The sequence below is a fragment of the Triticum dicoccoides genome, chromosome 5B (genome assembly GCF_002162155.2).
Source record: "Triticum dicoccoides isolate Atlit2015 ecotype Zavitan chromosome 5B, WEW_v2.0, whole genome shotgun sequence".
Classification (NCBI taxonomy): Eukaryota; Viridiplantae; Streptophyta; class Magnoliopsida; order Poales; family Poaceae; genus Triticum; species Triticum dicoccoides.
Window position 1 is genome coordinate 275,207,582 of NC_041389.1, and position 24,970 is coordinate 275,232,551.

Here is a 24,970-nt window from a genome sequence, read left to right on the forward strand (position 1 = left end):
CATATAGGAACCAATACAAGAAGTATCGAGCATAGATCGATCATTATGAGAAAGCCGAGCATAAAAAATTTGAATAATAATTTCTCTTGAAAGCTCATGATTGGGGCATGAATATAACATTGACTTAAGCCTCCCCCAAGGTTGAGTGATACTTTCTCCTTCACTAGGCCAAAAATTATATATATAATTCCGATCACAATGAACCAGATGCATAGGATAAAACTTCTGATGAAATTCCAATTTCAATCGGTTGTAGTTCCATGATCCAATATCATCCAATAGCCTATACCATGTTAATGCATTTCCCTTCAAAGATAAAGGGAAGACCTTCTTCTTGACAACATCCTCAGTCTTACCTGCAAGCTTAAATAATCCACAAACTTCATCCACATATATAGATTAGGTGCATATCGGGATGTAATGTTCCATCTCCTGCATAAGGATTAGCTAGCAGTTTCTCTATCATACCCGAAGGAATTTCATAGTAAATATTTTCAGTAGGTGCAGTAGGTTGAGGAGCAACTCTTTGCTCTTCCGGTCGAGGTGAAGATACCCCGAACAAGCCCCTCAAAGGATTATTTTCCATAGTAACAAGTGACAGTAAATTTCAGCACACTATATAAATGTTTCCTTACCAAATTTCACTTACCAAAGGTGCTTCACTCCCCAGCGCCAGTAAAGAGTCTTGATGACTCACAAGTATAGGGGATCTATCGTAGTCCTTTCAGTAAGTAAGAGTGTCGAACCCAACGACGAGCAGAAGGAAATGACAAGTGGTTTTCAGCAAGGTATTCTCTGCAAGCACTGAAATTATCGGTAACAGATAGTTTTGTGATAAGATAAATCGTAATAGGTAACAAGTAAATAAAGTAACTAAGGTGTAGCAAGCTGTCCCAATCCTTTTTGTAGCAAAGGACAAGCCTAGACGAACTCTTATATAAAGCAAAGCGCTCCTGAGGACACATGGGAATTGTTGTCAAGTTAGTTTTAATCATCCTCATATGATCCGCGTCCGTTACTTTGATAATTTGATATGTGGGTGGACTGGTGCTTGGGTGCTTCCCTTCCTTGGACAAGGCTCCCACTTATGATTAACCCCTCTCGCAAGCATCCGCAACTACGAAAGAAGTATTAAGGTAAACCTAACCATAGCATGAAATATATGGATCCAAATCAGCCCCTTACGAAGCAATGCATAAACTAGGGTTTAAGCTTCTGTCACTCTAGCAACCCATCATATACTTATTACTTACCAATGCATTCCCCTAGGCCCAAATAATGGTGAAGTATCTTGTAGTCGACGTTCACATAACACCACTAGAGGACAGACAACATACATCTCATCAAAATATCAAACGAATACCATATTCACATGATTACTTATAACAAGACTTCTCCCATGTCCTCAGGAACAAACGTAACTACTCACAAAACATATTTATAATCAAGATCAGATGAGTATTAATTAACATTAAGGATCTGAAAATATAATCTTCCACCGGATAAACCAACTAGCATCAACCACAAGGAGTAATCATCACTACTAGCAACCCACAGGTACCAATCTGAGGTTTTGCGACCAAGATCGAATACAAGAGATGAACTAGGGTTTGAGAGGAGATGGTGCTGGTGAATATGTTGATGGAGATTGGCCCCCTCTCGATGAGAGGATCGATGGTGATGATGATGGCGACGATTTCCCCCTCCTGGAGGGATGTTTCCCCGGCAGAACAGCTCCGCTAGAGCCCTAGATTGGTTCTGCCCAGGTCCCGCCTCGAGACGGCAGCGCCTCGTCCCGAAAGCTTCTCTCTGATTATTTTTTCAGGTCAAAACACACCATATAGCCAAAGATGGGCACCGGAGGCCTGCCAGGGGCCCACAAGGTCGGGGGCGCACCTAGGGGGGTAGGGTGCGCCCTCCACCCTTGTGGCTGGCTGGTGGGCCCCCTCTGGTACTTTCTCGCCCAATATTTTTTATATATTCCAAAAACATGCTCCGTGAAGTTTCAGGACTTCTCGAGTTGTACAGAATAGGTCTCTAATATTTGCTCCTTTTACAGTCCAGAATTCCAGCTGCCAGCATTCTCCCTCTTCATATAAACCTTATAAAATAAGAGAGAATAGGCATAAATATTGTGATATAACGTGTAATAACATCCCATAATGCATTAAATATCAATATAAAAGCATGATGCAAAATGGACGTATCAATCATGAAGAAGGCCAGGGACGCGGCGGCGGCGGCGGAGCAGGAGGAGGCGTCTCGCGCGGGGATGGTGAACCTTCCGCCTCAATAGACCGGACAGTGGTCGCAAGCCGCGTGGGGGAGCCAGTAGAGTGTCGCATCGCCGGCCAACTTCTTGCCACCACTATGGGGGTACGCATCCTCACCTGGCTGCGCAGACGGTGACGCGCATGGCGGTTTCAACCCCAACATCACCTTCCCGCATGGTGTGGCCCTGCGCGCGTCCCCTCCGGCTTCAACCCCGACCCGCCTACTCCCTCCCCCACTTTCACCGCCGGCCTCAACATCCAGTACACCTACTCGCCGCCGGCTTACCCAAGCTCGCCTGCGCCACCTCTGCGTCGTGGAGCCTAGCCTTTTGCTCATGGCTCGGCGCCACAGTTGTGCCCACGCCGGCGCTGACGCCACCCTCGGCCAGCCTACGACAGAGGAGCCTGCCGTTTGATGAGTTTCATGTCTACTGTTCCTACCATTTTGATCGTCAGACTTTGGCTATGTTCGATCGCCAGTCTGGCGCACGAAGATCGCCGACGTGTGGCATGATCTTGCTAAACTGTGTCGTTTTTTGGGTAGCGGGAAAATGAACTTTAATTTTTGGTGTGTTTGGGGGCCGAAACCTGGGGGCGCGGCTGGAAACTCGATCGCCCCCGGGATGGAAAAAAAAGCCGGCGCAAACGCCAAATGCCCTTCGCCGGGTGCGCTGGGGGCCAAACGGCTGGAGATGCTCTTACTCTGAATGTTGTCACTGAGCTATCTTTATTCTACTTCTTTACTTTCAGCTTGAAACCTTGATTGCCAATGATGGTAAATATGTAGAAATTCAGGTCAGCTATACTGCTATGTCACCATTTCCTTCAATGATTCATTTTTTGGTTTCTTTTTCTTTTTTATATGTTGTTACATTGCATTTTAAATTTAGTAATTGTGCTTTTCTTGACACAACGTGACCTTTATGTCGGGTTATTGTTCTATTCAGTCTGTTATTGCAGAAGTTCCTGATATTTTACACAGATGTGTTAGGCCGGATGAAGCTGCATTGTTAATTGCACAAAAAGGTTTGTCATCCTTTTCTCCTTCATAATTATGTACTCCCTCCATTCCTAAATATAAGTCTTTTTAGAGATTCCACTATAAACTACGTATGGAGCAAAACGAGTGAACCTACGCTCTAAAATATGTCTACATACATTCGTACGTAGCTTGTAGTGGAATCTCTAGAAGAACTTATATTTAGGAATGAAGGGAGTATTTATTCCTCTAGTTCTCAATTTCTTTTGTACCTGGTTATGTTTTTCCAGGTTTTCAGAAGTTTGTATGAAAATGCATCGAAGACGAAGAGTACTTATGTCACATGGCTGCTGGCAACTTTAGCTGCAATACGTGATGTTTGCATTCTTATCGTTAAAGAGATAATAAACTGGGTATGTTTCTTCGGTCTTCACAGTAGACATCCGTTTTTATTGCCCACTTATAATATTTGGCAGATGCTCTTTTAGCTCCTCTGTAGGATCTGATTCTGTTGATAAGAAGCACCTTTATCTCGTTTGTTCTTCTGTTTTATGGTATATCCTGTACGCATATTGTATTTAAAATTCAATGAAGTACTGATCTAGATGATCTTATATTACTCCCTCAGTCCCATAAGATGTTTTTGTAAGCTAGAACAGTTTGCAAAAACATCTAATATTGTGGGACAGAGGGAGTAGTTTACAGAGGGGGTACCTTTATTTATGTCATTGTGTTCCATTTTAATTTGCGTACATTTTCATGATCGATATGCTAATTGTGAAACAATTATGGACATTTTTGTTATTCTAAATTTCCAAATTATAGTTCTAGTCCTATTTGCTTATGGACTGGGCTGTTTATGTATGAAGAATTTTGTTTATGTTGTATATAGCTGAGATCAATGTCTACCAGGCTACTACTGCAGGACTCCTTTCATGCATTTAGTTAGATATTGAACATCATGTTTCATATTATTTTTAAAGAAGTTCAGTTCCGCATGAGTTACTGTCAGATGTCTGATATATTGCATGCTGAGGAAACTGTCAGTTGTGAGATGGATTGTGCATATAACTTTTACAAGCCAAAAGGGCCCAAAACAATATGCATATATCCAGACCATCAACTTCTCAAAAAAAAAGGACAACCTGGTGCATGTAGCTCCCGCTTGCGCAGGGTCCAGGGAAGGGTCCGACCACTTTGGGTCTATAGTACGCAGCCTTTCCCTACATTTCTGTAAGAGGCTGTTTCCAGGACTTGAACCCATGACCTCATGGTCACAAGGTAGCAGCTTTACCACTGTTTCCAGACCATCAACTTCTCAATTCACCACAAAATTATCAAGTACTCAAACACGAGCAGTTGAAGGCCTGGATTGTGGGAAGGCCAGCATAAGTACCATTGTTAAAAACAAAACTGGGTAATATATCAACTTTGCAGCATGGGAACAAAAAATGACAATATCTAGATTGTGGATGTGATAGGTACCCCTCTGTAAACAACATGCAGCCAAGCTACTTCCACAACTCAGAATCATATTATCCTCGTCAAAAGAGAACTCAAGAGTGCAACATACTAGTAAAAACTAGCTTCCAAATCTTCATGCACTCAGCCTTACCTTCGGAGTTCACCACAAGATTATGAAAAACTAATAAATAAGTGCCACATTCGTAGCAGCTTGAAGTAAACATGTTAATGTGAAATAACACCAGCATTAATACCAACAGCAAAAACAAAAACTACTCATGCCTCAACTCGAGAAGCCATACGGGCCTTGTCATGCCTCAACACGCAGAAGGGATCCTCCACTGACAAGTCAATGGCGTTCTGAAAGCTCCAACCAGGGGTGGCGGGGCAAATATAAATAAAACTACTGCTGCTTCCACCTGGAGCATCACCCTCACCACAGGAACCTGACATTGGGCCTCCCTGCATTACCACATCAGGGCTGCCACTACTTCCACCGAATGACACACTGCCCTCGCCAACATAACCTGAGATAGGGCCTCGCTCCACGATCACATCATTACTGCCACTACATTCACCTGATGGCGCATTGCCCACACCAAAAGAATCTGACATCAGAACTTCCTCCAATACACCATCACCGTCACTACAAACAATGCCCAATGTCTTGAGTACCTTCCCGTTCTTCAAGATATAACCAAGCAACATGTACTCACAGTCCAGGCCCTGGAATCCGTGGAAGACGAATGTCTTTAGATGAGATTTGAGGCAATCGCAAGAGTCCATGGACTCCCAAAACTCAGCACAACCGACGGTGTCAAGTGAACTGGATCGAATGGACTGGAATTGAGCACACAAAGAAAATGTCAGCATCCAGCATATGAATCCTCAAATTACATAACAATACAAGTAGAAGTGCTCGAACAGATATCTACAATATCTATTTGGAACATATAGCAATGAACAACTAGCACATGAGCTGATGTCCAAATTATCATCTTGAATCGCAATCGACAAACAAGTGTAGAGATGAACAGACTATATGATGCGGGTACTACCATAACGTGAAACGTCTGGAGGTGAGGAAAGCATCTGAGCAGAGTGTGCAGCATCTTAACCTCCATGTCGTGCGAAAACCGCACCTTGACAGCAAGTACCTTTAAACTTGGTAGCATGGCACTAGCTCTCACATTCATCCCAGCCTGCCATTGAGGCAAATTAAACAACAATAAAAATTTGTTTGTTTACACAATCACCTAATAAGTGTTAAGGGCAGATAACCCAAGTTAAAAGAGCCTGTTACCATGATGATGCTGCCACCAATCTCCAGTGCGTGAAGGCTAAGGTCCAAGAAGCCGAGCACCTCCAGCCTGGGCACATGGAGAATCTTGATGGGCCTCTGATCGTAACTGCATTCGAAGAGCAGGCGCTCCAGGCAGGGGACATCCTCGGCGATGATTTCATCGAAGTTGCATATCCATTCGACCACGATACGGAGGCTGCGGGACCTGACACAGAAGCGAAAAGGGGAGCCGCCCGCCGAGCCAAGTAGGAAGCAGTGACTGTCAGCCCTGCTGCAGATGGGGGGAGGGGGGCCGGACGCCATGGCAAACGAGAATATCTTTAATTTGGGGCAGTGCGCGAGCAAGGCATCGACTTCCCTGTCCTCCATGATGGAATGGAAAAGTCCGAGCTCGTGGAGGTTGGGAAAGGCGGGTCGGTGGGGCGTGGTGTCTGGGAAGCGCCAGCGTCAAACGCCGATGTAGAGGCGGGTGAGGGAGGCACAGCTGAGGATGTTGTCGGGGAGCGGCATGTCGAGCGGCCAGGGGCGGTTGAAGAGGATGAGGTCCTGGATGTTCTTGTCGGCAAGGCTGGCGACCAGGGGCTCGAGCGTGTACTCCTGCCGGTGGAAGGAGGTGCGGGTGATGCGCACCGCACGCACGGGGCCGGGGTGAGCGGCGACGCAGCGCGAAATGGCGCGCACGGCGTTGAAATTGCCGAGCCCGGCCCTGAGATGGGCGTCGTCGAGGAGGAGCGGAGTCGCCGCCCACACGCAGCGCCAGCGGGTAGACAGGACCATTGTCCGCGCGGCTTCCTTGGAGGGGAGGCGGGAGACGATGTTGGAGAGCAGGTCATCCACGAGGTCGCTGATGTGGTCCTGGCCGCCACCATCCTGCATGGCGTGCCGGTCGGTGGCGGCGGCGGCGTCCTCGGAGTCGGAGGAGGTGAGGGAGAAATGGTCGTCGTCGGAGTCGGCTGCGGGGACGAAGGGTGTGGGGAGAAGGGAGATGATTCGGGAGACAATCCAATCCATGCGGTCGTCTTCAACCGGAGGGACCTCCGGTGCTCGATTCTCAAGATAATCCACGAATTGGGGGTAGTTGGTTAATAATTCTTCCACTCCCTCTGCGGCGGCGTCCATGGCGGCGGAGGCTGCTAGGGTTTTGGCGGCGGAGGCGACGGAATGGGGATGCCTTGGACCTTAGAAAATTGCGTGGAGACCGTCTCCAAAACACCATCCGTGCGTACCCGACGCCTCAACCGCCACGTGTCCTTGCCAAAGCTCGCCAAACGGGCCAGGATAGCTGCGCCGGCCTGGTAGCACGCCGGCACGGCACGTGCTAAACAGGCCGAAAAAGTGCTGCAATAGCGACTCGAACTCGCAACCTCCTTCTAGTTTTTTTTTTTTGAGAAATTCAACCTCCTTCTAGTGGAACTAGCCAACCAAACCAGTGAGCCCATTTGATATATTCACGGCGCGAATCATTAAGCATCGAACTTATTTCGGAATTTTTCGAATAATACGCATTGAGCATTTTGTAATATCCGTTGAACATTTTCATAATATACGATGAACATTTTAAATTATACACAATAATATTTTTTTAATATGTGACGAACATTTTGGGGAAAATTTAATATACGTGTTGATAAAAAATTCAATACGCATTGAACATTTGTAAATATACGTTGAACAATTTTTGAATACACATTGAAAATTTGTGAATATACCACTGAACAAATTTAAAAAACATAGGGAACACTTTATATTCATTGAACAATTTCTAATATATGATGAACTTTTTTGTAATACACCATGAACATTTCCTAAATATACAATGAACATTTTGGTAACACACAATGAACTTTGTATAATATAGGTCAAAAGAAACAGTAAAAAAAGAATAGAAATACAAATAGAAACAGAAAAGAAAAAGGAACTAGAAAAGAAAAAAACAAATAATGAACGAAAAAACTAAAGGAGCAACGCGCAGCATGCCCTGCCGTGAACTGGGTCAGCCTACCCGCGGGCGCTGCGGGCGTTTCCTCGGCGATAAGGAATTGCCAACTCCTGGGTCGTGTTGGGCTAGAGGGGGCAACACGCGGGCCGGCACGGCTTGACTAATAATTGTGCCACGGCGGTATGTGTCGTGTGAGGCACGATTATGGCGGGCTGGGCCGCGCCGTGCCTGGCCGACCCGTTTGGCAAGCTCTGGTCCTTGCTAAGGATCCCACGGCGACTCTCCCTCCGTTCAAGGTGCTTTCCCACTCTGCTCGGCCACTCCGCACTTAGCCTCTCCGCCCACTCGGCTCAATCCTTTCACGATGCTCAACAGTATCTACTTGTGTTGAGTAAGAGCATCTATAGCCGCACGCTTCGTACCTGTCTCAAATGTCCGAACGGACCGGTTAATAAAAAAGCGATCTAGTCAGGATCCTCATAACGGCTGTAAACGCCTGAGCTGATGTAACACCCCGGATGTAACTTTCCATCTTTGTAACTCCAACTCTTGCCATTTTCGGCTATGTGCTATGATATTCCCTCCGTGGTTGGGTTTTTGTTTTTCGTTTTGCATTTTTTTCATGTCATGCATCTCATATCATGTCATCATGTGCATCTCATTTGCATACGTGTTCGACTCATGCATCCGAGCATTTTCTCCGTTGTCCGTTTTGCATTCCGACGCTCCCACATGCACCGGCGCACCCCTCTTGTCTCTTTGTCGTGAGAGGGTGTTAAACATTCTCGGAATGGACCGAGGCTTGTCAAGTGGCCTTGGTACACCACCGGTAGACCACCTGTCAAGTTTCGTGCCATTTGGAGGTCGTTTGATACTCCAACGGTTAACCGGGTAACCGCATAGGCCTCTTTTGGGTTGCAGCCCAACACCCCTCCAAAACAGCCCAATAATCCATCTAAGTCACTTCCATGCTCTCCGCCGTCGGATCACGATCGTGTGGGCGAAAACCGCACCTCATTTGGAGCTTTTTAACTCCTTCTACCAATAAAAACACCTCCTCCCCCGAAATTCCGGGTCAAATCCACCCCTAACCCTAGCCCTGCTCCTCTCCGCGTCGCCGGACACGTCCGGTCCGGCCGGACAACGTCCGTCGCCGCCGCCCTGGCCAACCGTAGCGTGCCACGTGGGCGAGCCCGCGCCCACATCGCCGCCGGCCCGCGGAGCCCACCTCGGGCCCCCGAGGCCCATCGCCGTCGCCCCGCCGCCTGGCGCCCCGCGCGCTGCCTCCCGTGACCCCGCCGCCCGGTTCGCCTCCTCCGCCGCTCGAGCCCGTCGCCGGCCGCCTCCGCTCCGCCGCCCGGCCGCGCCGTCCACGCCGCCCGCGCCCCGGCCGCGCCTTCGCCGCCGCCGGCGCCAGATCCAGCCCCGAGCTCCTCCTCCGGCCGCCCTCGTCGCCTCCTCCCCAGCTCCGGCGAGATTTCGGCCGCCTCGACGTCCGTGCGATCCGATCTGGAACCCTGGTTGACTTTCTTCTCCCCCAAAAAACCCCTAAGTCCTTTTCTGGCATTAATTTTGTTGCATGTTCATCGCACCACAACTTTGCACCCGTGGCTCCGTTTTGGACGTGTAGCATACCGAATTGTTTGTCTCAATGAGTACATCATTTCATCTCATTGCATCATTTTCATTTGAGATCATCTTGATTCCTGAAATGCTGTTGGAAGAGGGCTGTGTGATGTTAGTTTCAGATTCTTATCAGAACATGCACTTTTGTCATTTTTACCATGATTGATGTGTGCATGTTATGAACTTGAGCCCTACTGGTGTTTTGTCCTATGCCATGCCATCTTTATAGGGGTGTATGCCATGTATTTTTGTGATCTCTGTGGTGACTAGCACAAGCATGCAAACTAGGCTTCGTGATGTTGCTGATTTCAGTCCCTGTTCTGCTGTTATTTTTATGCCATGTAAACTTGATGCTACAGAGAGATCCATGCTTATTTTGAGATACTTCAGTAAGGGCGTTTTGAACATATGGTTATGATCTATCCATTCATGCCCCCGTTTGAAATTATGGAGTAGTCTAGATGGTCATTTTCGTGCTCTACTTTTGCTACAAAATGTTTCCTGGCAGATTGTTTACATGTTATTCAATTTTGCCAAGGTTGTTGTAGTTGATCCGTGTATGCTATGATGTTGTTCTTGCCATGTCTAGCTTCTATGCCATGTCTTCTTGATGGATGTATGCTTAGTTTATCATGAAATGCTCTGTAGTGAGTGCATCGAGCTCACGAAGGTGCCTTCATAATTCTGTCAATGCCATGCCCTGTTTGCTGAATCTGTTAACGAAACTTGCTATGTTTACATGCATGCCATCATTTCTTCTGATCCTTTTTGGCTCATGGTCAGTAAGGGACTTTTGTTCTATGCTTTGAGTAGAATCATGTCATGCCTTGTTTTGATATTATAAGTTCCTGTAGCATGTTGGTTGCTTGCTCTGAACATTGCTACCTGATGCTGTTTATGCCATGTCAAACCTGATATCTTTTGCACTTTCCCATGCTTGTTTGAACCTGTTATGGTGTGATTTAGCCGTAGCTCAGTGTTCCTCTTTTGTCAAGCATCTCCTGTAGATCAGTGCCATATTCTTTGTTTTTATGTTGGGGGTGCTGTAGCATAGTTTCTTGATGTATTCTAAGTGCTATCATGCTGTTAACCGCAGATTTGTGTCATTCTTGTTTTGCTTGCCATTTGCAAACCGTGCATCCCTTTCCGGTGATCTTTATATCGATTTCAACCGAAATCATCTCATCTTTCCAGCGGCATACTTGGTTTGCCAAGTTGATGCCTTGTTCATCATTTTCCCTTCCAGAGCCCGCATTTGCATTGCATATCACATATCGCATATCATGTCATGTATTACATCATGTTGCTTGTGCATTGCTCCATGTTTGATTGTGGTTCCATTGTTTGTGTTCTTGCTTTGGGTAGAGCCGGGAGACGAGTACACGCACGAGGAACCTGTTGAGTACGCTAACGAGGATCAAGCCTTCGACAACTCTGAGAACTTTGCAGGCAAGATGACCATACCCTTGAAATCACTTCTATCTTTGCTTGCTAGATGCTCGCTCTTTTGCTATGCCTATGCTATGTTACCTACCACTTGCTATACTATGCCACCCATATTGCCATGTCAAACCTCTAACCATCCTTTCCTAGCAAACCGTTGATTGGCTATGTTACCGCTTTGCTCAGCCCCTCTTATAGCGTTGCTAGTTGCAGGTGAAGATGAAGTTTGTTCCTTGTTGGAACATGGATACTTTGGGTTATCACAATATCTCATGTTTAATTAATGCACCTTATATACTTGGTAAATGGTGGAAGGCTCGGCCTTATGCCTGGTGTTTAGTTCCACTCTTGCCGCCCTAGTTTCCGTCATACCGGTGTTATGTTCCTTGATTTTGCGTTCCTTACGCGGTTGGGTGATTTATGGGACCCCCTTGACAGTTCGCTTTGAATAAAACTCCTCCAGCAAGGCCCAACCTTGGTTTTACCATTTGCCACCTAAGCCTTTTTCCCTTGGGTTTTTGCGAGCCCAAGGGTCATCTTTATTTAACCCCCCGGGCCAATGCTCCTCTGAGTGTTGGTCCAAACTAGAGCCACTTGCGGTGCCGCCCTGAGGCAACTTGGGGTATCCTCGGTTGCCGTACATAGTGCTCATCCGGATGTGCCCTGAGAACGAGATATGTGCAGCTCCTATCGGGATTTGTCGGCACAATCGGGCGGCTTTGCTGGTCTTGTTTTACCATTGTCGAAATGTCTGGCGAACCGGGATTCCGAGACTGATCGGGTGTAAGTGCATCTAGTGCCACCCCTAGTTGGTTTTGGAGTATTGACGACAAAGTTGGTTGAGGGACTAATGCGTTTGTGAGAATTGCAGGATAACGCAGGTAGTGTCCCTCATTGATTCGGTTTACCTACCGGAGATGACCCCTAAAAATGTATGAAGACATTGAAGACAATGGTGGTATGAGAAGATATTCATATTGAAGACTATGACATGAGAAGACATTGCGTGAAGACTTTGGAGCGCGAAGACTGTGTGTTTTCGCTGTTTCCTTTTCTTCTTTGTTGAGTCATAGGAACCACCGTACTGTTAAGTGGGGTCCAAGTGAACTAAGTCAGAGTGACTGAAGTGATGCTCAACCAAATCCTATGTCTTTGAGCGAAGACAATGAAAGGAAATCTTATCCAGAGCTGGATGAGTCAGCTTTGCTCGTAGCCCAAGTAAAGTTGCCGCGTGTGTTTGAAATCTGACCGTTGGAACACGTGTCAGTTCCTTAGTGACCCAGGGTCATTTTGGACAAATCAGGTCGGGTTGCCTAGTGGCTATAAATAGCCCACCCCCTACACCATAAATTGGTGGCTGCTTAGAGTTTGTGCACGGCTTTTGTCGTTTGAGAGCAACCCACCTCGAAGCATTTGAGAGAGAGAAATCCTTGCAAGGACAAAGCCCAAACACCCAGAGCCAAAGAGTGTTAGGCATCACTGAAGTCTTTCTGTCTATGTGACCTGAAGACTTATTACACTTGAGGACTGTGAATCCTCCAGCCGGTTAGGCGTCGCGTTCTGAGCATCCAAGAGTCATTGTGGATTGCCGGTGAACGAAGTCTGTGAAGGTTTGGAAGTCTCCCTTGAAGACTTACCAGAGTGATTGGGCGAGGACTGGGTGTCCTTTGCTCAAGGGGAATAAGGTGAAGACACGGTCTTCTGAGTTAAATCTCAGCCTCCCTAACCAGACGTACAGTTGTCACAGCAACTGGAACTGGTCCAACAAATCATGTGTCTTCAACAAGCAACCGGTTCTATCTCTTCCAACCTTACTTAAGTTTGTCTTCATGAAGTCATTGCCTATCTGTTCATCTGTTTGACTTCATTGCTTGACTACTATTGTTGATTGGCTTCATACTATCTTCCATCTTGATCCTTACTACCTTACTGCTATTAGTCCTGTACTTTCACATCATTACATACTTGACTATGGCTTGTTTAGGGTAGTTTATCTTCCGCTGCATATCAATTAGGTTGTTTCTGGTGTTTGTCTTCGAAACTTCCAAGTTTTGAAGACTTTCATAAAAATCGCCTATTCACCCCCCCTCTAGTCGATACTAGCACTTTCAATTGGTATCAGAGCAAGGTCCCTTGTTCTCTGTGATTCGGTTTAACCACCTGGAGTTTAAGCTATGTCGACTGCAGGATTGAGGAACATATCTTGTCCCACCTTTGATGGTTATGAGTATCCCCGATGGAAGGCCATGATGAAGAAGCTACTCATGTCCAAGGATAGTGAACTGTGGACCGTCACTGAGATTGGACTCACTGATCTATGCAAGATGGCAGAGGCTGATGACATTCGCAAGTATACACTACTGAACCTCACAGCGAAGGATGGCATCTGCTGTCATTTGTCCAGAAACCAGTTCAGGAATGTTATGCACCTCAATCACGCGAAGCTAATCTGGGACCGGCTATCTGATCTATACGAAGGTCATCGCACTCGTCATGATCAGCCGTTTGAGGACTACAAGGAATCTCTCAAGAAAATGACCTTTACACCTGAACCATCATCATCCTCATCATGCCACATGGCAAGGGGTGATAAGGTAACTGAAAGTTATCTCTCTGAATCTAGTGATGATGAATCAGGTGATGAATTTGGGCCCAGTTATGATAAGCTTGCTTCCCTTGCCACTAAACAACAAATAATCTTGGAAAAGGTTCAAGACATGCTTAGTAAGAGCGATGATATGTTGGGTGCTGAAATGGATCAGTCAAAAGCTTTGGTTGATAGTCTTCAGAGACTCCATGCTAAGTTTGACGCCCTTCAAAATCAACATAATGCTCTCTTATCTGATCATGAGAAGCTTTCTTCTGAATGTCTTCAAAGAAAGCTAGACCTTGAAAAGATAAGAGTGGATTATGAAGATCTTCAGAAGGAGCGAGATTCACTTCGCGCTCAACAGATCAATTCCGCTCAGGAAGGATTTGAACCACCATGTCTAAAATGCATTGAGCATGATAACGCTACATCTGTTGCTGAATGTTCCACTGCTGCTACTGTTTCATTGTCTTCACCTACTGATGTGGTCACTAACCCCTCTGCGGAGGATACCACTGCTGTTGCTGATGAAAATGCTATGTTGAAGACATTGCTTGAAACAGGGATGTACAAAAGTTTGAAGGGACATCAGACTATCTACGATGTCCTCAAAAAGCAGATTCTAAATCGAAACCCTAGGAAAGAGGGTGTTGGGTTCGAAAGGAAAATGAATGTTGATGGCTCGTACTGGAAGCCTGAGCAGTACCCCAAAACCACATGGGTTGCTGCAAAGGGACCGTCAGTAGATCCATCTACCTTATCTGGCTCTACCTGTGCTAATCCTATTATCATTGATGAATCCTTTGATGCAAACTATAAGCTGTTCAAAAATCAGAATGGTGAAGTGTTTGCCAGGTACATTGGCACTAACTGCAGGAATGGACCACCTATGAAGAAGATCTGGGTACCTAAGCGGTACATTGAGAATCTTCCTGTGAATGTCATCATGACACCACCTAGGAAGAAGACAAACCCCAGACCTATAGCTTCATATGGCCCAAAGGCTTCATACAGATACAGGACTCACATAAGTCACCCTAACGCCAATGTTTTGCAGGGAAATCATGCTCAGACTTATGAATATGAGCGTGTATCTTCAAACCGCTATGTTCATAGGACTAAGAACTTTTCTGCTTATTCATATGAGTATCATTCATCTCCTGCAAGGCTATTTGCTAGGGCTTCAAAGCCAAAATTCTCAGATGCTGCACTTAGACTCATCACTTCTAAGCCCCCACTGAAAATGTGGGTGGCAAAGAAGAACTAACTCTCTTTTGCAGAAAATGGTCTCCAGCCAGCAATCAATGGCGTCCGATACTATTGCTGGGGACCTAAAACTCACTGAGGACGCACATTAAAATATCATTCTATATGCTTCACATCTGAATTTCTTATCAGTCAATGTCCTAACTTTGATATAAGCTGTGACTGTCCCTATATGTATCAAATGCATATGCTTCACAACACTTGTGTGAAGCCTATCCTTCTAACTGCACTGTAGGGTACATCACCAAAAGCTTCAGAATGGATTATGGACAGTGGATGCACAAATCATATGACTGGTGATCGAAGTCTTCTCATGGACTCAACCTTACGTCCATCCGACAAAAGTCACATCACATTTGCTGACACTGGTAAAAGCAAAGTATTGGGTCTAGGTAGAGTTGCAATCTCAAAGGATCAACACATGGATAAAGTGATGCTTGTTGAATCCCTTGGTTTCAACTTAATGTCTGTCTCAATGCTTTGTGACTTAAACATGATTGTGATATTTGGCAAATATCGTTGCCTTGTACTAATGGAATCTGACAAATCTCTAGTCTTTGAAGGGTATCGAAAAGATGATCTGTACATGGTAGATTTCTCAGCAGGTCCACAGCTTGCCGTTTGTCTTCTCACAAAAGCTTCAGAATGCTGGCTTTGGCATCGAAGGCTGGGACATGCTGGCATGAGAAACTTACACTCACTCGTCAAGAAGAAGCATGTCATTGGTATCGAAGATGTCAAGTTCAAGAAGGATCATCTGTGTGGTGCTTGTGAAGCTGGAAAGATGACAAGGGCAAAGCACCCATCAAAGACAATCATGACAACATCTCAACCCTTCGAGCTGTTACACATGGACTTATTTGGACCTACTCACTACTCCACCCTCACAACAACTGCCTGTCTCTATGGCTTCGTCATTGTTGATGACTACTCAAGATATACATGGGTCCATATAATTCTTTACAAGACTGAAGTACAAGATGTCTTCAGACGCTTTGCAAATCGAGCAATGAACAATTATGGAGTGAAGATCAAGCACATCAGAAGTGACAATGGCACTGAATTCAAGAACACTGGACTTGATCTGTATCTGGATAAAATGGGAATCACTCATGAGTTCTCTGCTCCATACACACCTCAGCAAAATGGCATTGTGGAGCGCAAAAACAGAACCCTCATTGAGATGGCTCGAACTATGCTAGATGAGTACAAGACACCAAGAAAGTTCTGGCCTGAAGCTATTGATACAGCATGTCACATCATCAACCATGTATACATCCATAAGCTTCTGAACAAAACATCATATGAGCTGCTTACTGGCAAGAAGCCAAACGTCAGTTACTTCAGAGTATTTGGAGCAAGATGCTGGATAAGGGATCCCCATCACAAGTCAAAATTTGCACCTAAGGCTCACGAAGGCTTCATGCTTGGCTATGGAAAGGATTCACACTCCTACAGAGTCTTCAACCTTTATCTATACAAAATCGTTGAAACTGTGGATGTGAAATTTGATGAAACCAATGGTTCATAGAGAGAGATCCTGCCAAGTACACTGGATGAAGCTCCTTCAAATGAGGCAATCAAGCTGATGGGAACTGGTGAAATCATGCCCTCTGAAGCACAGCCTGAAGAGGAACTTATCATCTCTGCACCAAATCAACCTGAAGACAATGCTCAGTCCGAAGACAATCCTCCCAATGATGACAATGATCAGCCAGAGCAAAATCTTCGTCCTGTTCACCCTCGTGTTGTAAATGAAGTTGAAATAGAGAAGATAATTGAGAGCATCAATGCACCTGGTCCACTCACTCGATCAAGAGCAACACAGCTAGCAAACTTTTGTGGGCACTTTTCATTTGTGTCAATATCAGAACCCAAGAAAGTTGCTGAAGCTTTTTATGGAACCTGAATGGATTCAAGCCATGCAAGAGGAACTTCAACAGTTCAAGCTCAATAATGTCTGGGAACTTGTCAAGCGACCGGATCCTCGCAAACATAACATTATTGGAACAAAATGGATATATTGCAACAAGCAAGATGAGCATGGTCAAGTCGTCAGAAACAAAGCACGTCTTGTGGCTCAAGGATACACTCAAGTTGAAGGAATTGACTTCGATGAAACATTTGCTCCTGTTGCTAGGCTTGAAGCTATTCGTATACTGCTAGCCTACGCAAATCATCACAATATCTTGCTATATCAAATGGATGTGAAGAGTGCATTTCTCAACGGCAAGATTGAAGAAGAAGTATATGTCGCACAACCACCTGGCTTTGAAGATCCAAAACATCCTGATATGGTGTACAAGCTAAACAAGGCACTGTATGGCCTCAAACAAGCTCCTCGTGCCTGGTATGATACAATCAAAGACTTCCTGAAGAGCAAAGGCTTCAAACCTGGATCCCTCGATCCCACTCTCTTCATGAAGACATATGATGGTGAACTGTTTGTGTGCCAAATATATGTGGATGACATAATCTTCGGATGCACCAACCAGAAGTACAGTGATGAGTTTGGGTATATGATGCAAGAGCAATATCAAATGTCCATGATGGGTGAGCTGAAGTTCTTCCTTGGTCTTCAAATTCGTCAGCAGAGGAATGGAATCTTCATATCTCAAGAGAAATACCTCAAAGATTGTCTGAAGAAGTTTGGAATGGAAGACTGCAAAGGCTACATGACGCCAATGCCAGCCAAGCACCATCTTGGTCCCGACGACAATGGTAAAGAGTTCGATCAAAAGGTATACCGCTCCATGATTGGTTCTTTGCTTTATTTATGTGCATCTAGGCCAGATATTATTCTTAGTGTTTGCATGTGTGCTTGGTACCAAGCGGCACCAAAGGAATCGCATCACTTAGCTGTGAAGCGAATTCTTCGATATTTGGCTTACACCCCAACACTCGGATTATGGTATCCCAAGGGCTCAAGATTCGATTTGGTTGGATTCTCGGATGCTGATTATGCTGGTGACAAGGTGGATCACAAGTCTACATCTGGCACATGCCATTTTCTTGGTCGATCACTTGTCTGTTGGTCTTCGAAGAAGCAGAACTGTGTATCACTCTCAACTGCTGAATCTGAATACATTGCTGCTGGATCCTGTTGTGCTCAGCTTCTATGGATGAAGCAAACTCTCAAGGACTATGGCATCAACCTGAAACAAGTACCTCCCTTCTGCGACAACGAGAGTGCCATCAAGATAGCCAACAATCCAGTCCAACACTCGAAGACAAAGCACATTGAAATTCGTCATCACTTTCTCAGAGATCATGTTATGAAGAAAGATATCGATATCATTCACGTCAACACTGAAGAGCAACTGGCAGATATCTTCACAAAGCCTTTGGATGAGAAAAGGTTTTGCAAGTTACGGTGTGAGCTAAATATCTTAGAATCCTCTAATGTCCTGTGATCAGGCACACATCCTAACACTTATGCATGTTGATGACTTAGATGTGCAACACACAAAGTAAGGTATATCTTCAGTCAATGAAGACTTACACTTTGAGTGTGAACATATTAACATGGAATTTGACTTTGGAGCGCCACGATAATTGTGCGCCATGTCTGGGTCTAATACTTCCTATACGGTGGGTAACGCCACCACCAACTTTTCTTGTTTGAAGTGTTTCATTCAAGGCGTCATATTGCAATGACTTCGCATTTGGTTTGTCTTCAGTTTCAATTTGTCTTCATGACTTTCTGCACTATGATGATTTGATTGCTTTTTGATATATATATATATATATATATATACTAGTGTTCTGTCCTCTACAGCATTCACTTATAGCTATGCCTTCAAGATTGTATCTTTTGAACTAAGTGAATGTGATTGGACCCTAACCTCTCTATGCTTTTCATCTCAAAATCTATCTATCCAAATCATATGCATTCGGTTGAAACTATCGAATGTCTTCTCTGCGTCCTAGTCAGCAGAAGGCAAAGAGACAAACATTAAATCTGTTCTTAATGGCTTATCTTTACTGTTGAAATCCGGAGAAGCCGGAACAACTCTCCGACATGCCTGGCGGGCGTGGGAACGTGGGACAACCCTGAGGGTGTTGCATGCTTGCCACGTGCCCCTCAGATGTGAACCGCCAGGGGCACCAGCATAATTGCGCTGTGTCTCTCACCTACTTATAAATACCTGTCCCCGTGCGGTAAAGAAATCCTTCTTCCACCTCTCCACCTCCGTCAAAACCCTAGCGCCACCGCTAGCTCGCGAAGACGCTGGCGACGAAGCGCTTAGCTGCCGCGACTTCTCCGACGCCGTCCTCACGCCAGCCACGGACATCGTCCTCTCCGCCGTCACCGTAGGTGTCCTCCGTCGCCAAGTTAGGGCACGGTGGGCTGAACTGCTCAGTCTCCTATTCTTCTCCATCTAGCAGTTCTTCGTGCGGTAATTATAACTCTATTTTTACCACCTTTTTGATCTTGAAGATTCATCCTGTTTACCGAAAGTAGTTTTTGTCTACTCAAAGCTAGATCTATTCCGTCTGCATCTCATACTGCTTAGTCGATTCACTTAGATTTCTTCTAGTTTGATTCCTCACTTGTACTTATTCACGGATTGGTACAAATCTGGAACCAACTCACCTATATAAGTGAATGTCTTCGCAACATGAGGTTAATGTCTTCAAACTGATTTATCTTCAAAATCTTCTGAGAATGCATATGACCTCTTCCCCTTCCCTCGCATCTCTAATGCTGTCACATGTACATGTCCGTGGAAGAATCCCTTGGTTCTCATAGTCTGCATTCGTTTGCAGAATACTTACAACATCATATAAATTCTCCTGAAGCCAGTTCCTGCTTGACCAGCAAGCGCAAATCTTTGAAGCCTTTGAACGTACTGAAGCCTTTCAGCTTGAAGTTCATGGCAACAGAAAAATCAGCAAGGAAGGGTGGCAGACAACGCAGAGAAGGTACATCTAAGGATCTGCCTGATGATTTAGCAGAACTGTACAAGATAGATCCGGAGGAGAACTATCATCAGAGGAAGACGCGAATCCAATGGATTCGTCGCTATTGGGCTGAGGAGTGGTTCAAGTACAAGTTTGTCACAAAGGAATATGCAGAGAAGAATGCCATCAAGAGACCTTGGGGTGATATCCTCTATCGAGGTCTTCAACCCAAGAGCCGAGCTGAAGCCATTGAACAAGGCTTCTACCCTTGCATGGTCCGTGGGCCACAGCCAACGAACGCAGATCCCACCTCACTCCTATGGTGTCGTGACGATTCACTCTTCAAGCGCAACTATCAGTTTGCTGTGGCTTCGGCCAAGAAGAACAAGAAGGCCTTGGGTTTGGACTTCAACCCAGGTTCCTCTGCTCCCCGTGCTGACGACTCTCGTGAAGCCAATCCCAATGTCATTGGCCCCTACGCCAACCTTGACGGCCTCATCACTTATATCATGGTCCAAGGCGCCAGAGTAGATCATTCTGACAATGGTGATGAAGCCCCTGCTCCTCCTCCTCCAAAGCCACAGAAGCAAAAGAAGTCTAAGGCTTCAACCTCAGCTGCACCACCGAAGACTTTGCGTGCGAAGCCACTGGCCACTGCACCTCTTGAAGCCAGTGTGCAATCTGAAGATCTGTCCTGTGTCTCCAAGAGAACGGACAAGAAAAAGCAGCTTGTTAGACCATCTGATCAACGAGCTTTGACTCCTGCTGCCATTCTGCGTGAAGAACCCATTGATCTCTCAAGTGATGAAGATCTTGCTGATGATGCCCTTGAGCAGCTGATCAAGAGCAAAGAAGAAGCAGAAATCTTCAGCAACCTACCTCTATTTGATGTGGCCATCATTCACAATTTCATTGATGAATGGTTCGACACCCCCAACGTCATCTTTGAAGATTTACAGCTCCCCATTGGCCTTAGTGTCTCCTTCAATGGCGCCATTGCTTCTGAGCTAGCTCTCGCTCAGCGCATCGTTGAGCTCAAAAACAAGATTGATTTTGAGAAGGCTCAATTCAAGAAGCATGTGGCCAATCTGAGTGTTCAAGACGTCCGCAACTTCAAGGTCATGCTCCATGAGCTCAAATAAGCTTTTCTGCAGAAACGCCAAGAAGCTCAGGGCTCTCGAGAACGCATGAAGCTTTTGGCTGATAAGTGTGTGCTTGCCTACAATGAGGCTGAGAAGCGCAAGTCCCTTGGCCGTCCAGGCATTGACCCCAGGATGGCTGCAAAGAGGAAGAAGAAGCACCCTGCCGAACAACCTGAGCCTTCAAGCCAAGAAGCCCCTCGCATTATCTTCCCGAGCAGCATGACTGGCTCGAAGCCAAAGGTCACCACAACCGCTTCAGAACAGAAGAAGACAAAGGCTGCTGAGGCTGATGCGAGAAAGAGAAAGAACACTGAAGCTTCTGATGCCGCTCCCTCCAAGAAGAAGCGCAAGACCAAGAAGACTAGGGCTGCTTCCACAGAGCCCTTAGTCGTTGAACCCATTTCCATGGTTCGCCCTGTGTCTGTTCATCAAGAAAGAAGAATGGTTGTCCATGAGCCTGCTACCATAGAGGCTCATGAGTCTGAAGATATTCCAGCAGCTGAACCCAACACTGCTGAAGACATTGGTCAAGATGAAAATGTACATGATGATGAAGTTCTTCCTCAGATCGAACATCAAGTGGTATCATCGCTTGTTCGTACGAACAGTGAAATCATCAGCATTGGTCGTCCTTTGACGCCAATTGCTCAGGATGCTTCGTGGGCTGATCACCCACAACAACACCAAGACTCCCCCAGTACTCCCCAACAACAACAACAAGCTACACCCCCAGTGCAAGAAGAGGCTAAAGACTTTCAGGCTCAGCCAAGTCCATCTCCTAACTTGAAGCCAGCGCTTCGCAGGCTTCGAAGAGGACAAAGGCCCGAAGTCCCTCTGTCGAGCGTTCCTGAAGGAGAAGTGCAACGTTCACCTCTTGCACGGCAAGTATTCTCTGAACCAGCTCCAACAGTGAACATCTCCATGTCTGAAGCACATGCTGCTGAAGACATTCCGGCTGCATCAGCCGAAGAAAAAGAAGAAGAAGTACGTGTACCAACTCCCCCTGCTATTGAAGAAGAAGAAGTTCGTGTACCAACACCCCCAGCGGTTGAAGAAGAGGCAGTTCATGATTTGAACGTGCCTGTGCCCGACCCTCCTGTTCGTCAAGAGGAGGTTGAAAATGTTGAGGCTGCCACAACCAACGCCAATGAAGCCAGTGACGTAGTCATGGCTGACGCCAATGTGGAGCCTGCACCAACCAGCGTGCCTGAAACCAATGAGGCCACTGTACCCGAAGCAAATGTGGCCACTGAGGATGTTGACCCTGAAGTCAATGAGAATGCTGCACCTGAAGCTCATGAAAATGTCGCACCTGACGCAAATGAGACTGCTGCACCTGACGCCAATGAGGATGCTGCACCCGAAGCCAACACGATAACTGCTCCTGAAGCACCTGTTGTGCAACCTGACTCCTCTGATGTTGCCCCTGCTCCTGTTCCGCCACCAAGGCCTCACACTATTGAGCAAGCATACGATCATGGTCAGCTTGTCACTGTCCGATGGCCCGTTCTGGTGCCTCCGCCTTCTGCCTCAGGACCCCAATTTGACTATCATGTTGAGCATCAGCCTCAGGTCCAGAAGCCAAAGCCCAGGTTGCCAAGGTTTCCAGGTACTGCCAACTCCCCCGGGTCTTTCAATGCTAATGGCTTCAAGAGCCACAATACCTTCTTTGACAGCGCCAAGAACCCCTACTCCAAGCCAAGGATTTCATCCGATCGGTTCTGGAGCTATCAGCAAAGAAGCTATTACTCATGCGTGCTATATGATCAAGGGCGCATTTTCCCCATATGCGTCTTGACACTGAAGCTATTGCTGGATTGCCGTGCTTGGAAGAAGCACTTGACTGCTTTCGTGATGCTGGTCTGCTCCATTTTGTGACAGACAAGGAACATTGGAATGAAGAGCTATTGCTTCAATTCTATGCCACTCTGCACATTCGCGGCTACAACAGAGACATCAAGACTTGGGTTCTCGAGTGGATGACTGGAAATGTTCATCATGAAGCCAAAGCTATGGATATCATCGAGCTTACTGGGCTAGCCACTCCTGGAGAACTATATGAGCCTAACTGTCAGCTCCACCGCAATGCTGTGGAGAGCATCTTTCACAAGCCCGAACCCAATATGAGCCAGATGCTAAGCATGATGAAGCCATTGCCATCTGACGCTGAGTATCCCACCCATTTATTTGTTGAAGACCATAAGTATCTGCCTCGCACCATATATCACATTATCAGGCAAACTCTATGGCCAGTCAAGGGACACTCATCATCGGCCAAGCTTGAAGGACCATGAAGACTTTGGTCTTCTATATTCTTAATGGCATCAGCTTCAACACTCAGGAATTCTTCATAAGGCAACTTGCTGCTTCCGGCTCTGACCTATTTGGTCTGAAGCTTTATGCTCCATGGGTCATGCGCCTCATCAAGCGAGACTCATCTGTCAACTATCAGCCCTCTGCTCGCAATCACATAATATTTCTGCCCGAGGTTGATATGTCAGTTGATGCTGTATACTCTGACCCTGCCAAGACACCACTTTGTCTTCAGAACATCAAGCACCAAAGCTTCATTCAGCCTATTGAAGGTGTTCAAGCAGCAACAAGATTCTATCCACTTGCTGGTAACACCCGTCTGCCTCATAGAGCGCCAACTGAAGCCACTGAAAGCACCATTGCGCAAAGGCCTCGGAAGCGTTCTCGTGTGCTTAATGACCGAGAGCTTCTTGTGGCTCTTCATCAGAAGCAGGATAAGCATCATTTCTGGCTCAAGCGCCAAATGCAAAGCCTCTTGGTGGATGTCAATCGCATTCGCAACCTTGCCACCAAGAATGCTTTTGTTGCTCATGAAACTTGCCGAAGATCATGGAAGAGTTTGACCCTGCTCAGTGCTGAAGCTGAACTTCAAGATGATGGCTTCAATGAAAGATTCCAGTTCGACTCCACTCCTCCAAGGACTGCTACCCTCCATCGAACTCCATCTCTTGAAGACTCTGAATATTCCTCTTACGCGGCAACAGTTAATGCCAGAGTGATCGATGATGAAGATGACGCTACTTCACCACCTCCAACTACAACTGTGCGCATCGACTCCGCACCAAGTTCGTCTGCACCGCCAACCAACGACAACGACCCAGCTGCTTCTCCTACTGACAAAAGGGGGAGAAGCGTATGAGTTGATAGTCTTCAAGCGGGTTCATATGGGCGGTTGCATTATATTTTGCTGCATGCTTACAACTCTTGCCTTTTGAAACATTTGGTTCTTTGAGTTGTAACACCATAAACTTGATGGTCGTCTGCTACTTCTGCTACTTATTTGCTTTGCGATGATAAATTCCGCATGTGCGATGATAACTTCCGCACTTAGATCATTCTGCAGACGTCCATTTTTCATTATGCATGTCATATTACTTGCCTTATCATTTCATGCATGATGAATTAGCTTCATAAGTTGAAGTGGATCTCCACAAGTACAACCTGCCATGTGCATTTGCAATCCAAAAGCAAATTACTTATACGCACATCTTCAGGGGGAGCCCTTGCAACTTATGAAGACAATTCCCTATCCTTACAATTTCACATACTTTATCCCCGTTGAAAACTTCAACTAGTTTGTCATCAATCACCAAAAAGGGGGAGCTTGTAAGTGCATCTAGTGCCACCCCTAGTTGGTTTTGGAGTATTGATGACAAAGTTGGTTGAGGGACTAATGCATTTGTGAGAATTGCAGGATAACGCAGGTAGTGTCCCTCATTGATTTGGTTTACCTACCGGAGATGACCCCTAAAAATGTATGAAGACATTGAAGACAATGGTAGTATGAGAAGATATTCATATTGAAGACTATGACATGAGAAGACATTGCGTGAAGACTTTGGAGCGCGAAGACTGTGTGTTTTCGCTGTTTCCTTTTCTTCTTTGTTGAGTCATAGGAACCACCGTACTGTTAAGTGGGGTCCAGTGAACTAAGTCAGAGTGACTGAAGTGATGCTCAACCAAATCCTATGTCTTCGAGCGAAGACAATGAGAGGAAATCTTATCCA

General features: G+C 46.0%; 1 pseudogene; it reads right to left on the reverse strand.

The window, feature by feature from the left end:
- Positions 1-4,744: 4,744 nt before the first annotated feature.
- Positions 4,745-7,222, reverse strand: LOC119308386 (annotated as a pseudogene).
- Positions 7,223-24,970: the final 17,748 nt, after the last annotated feature.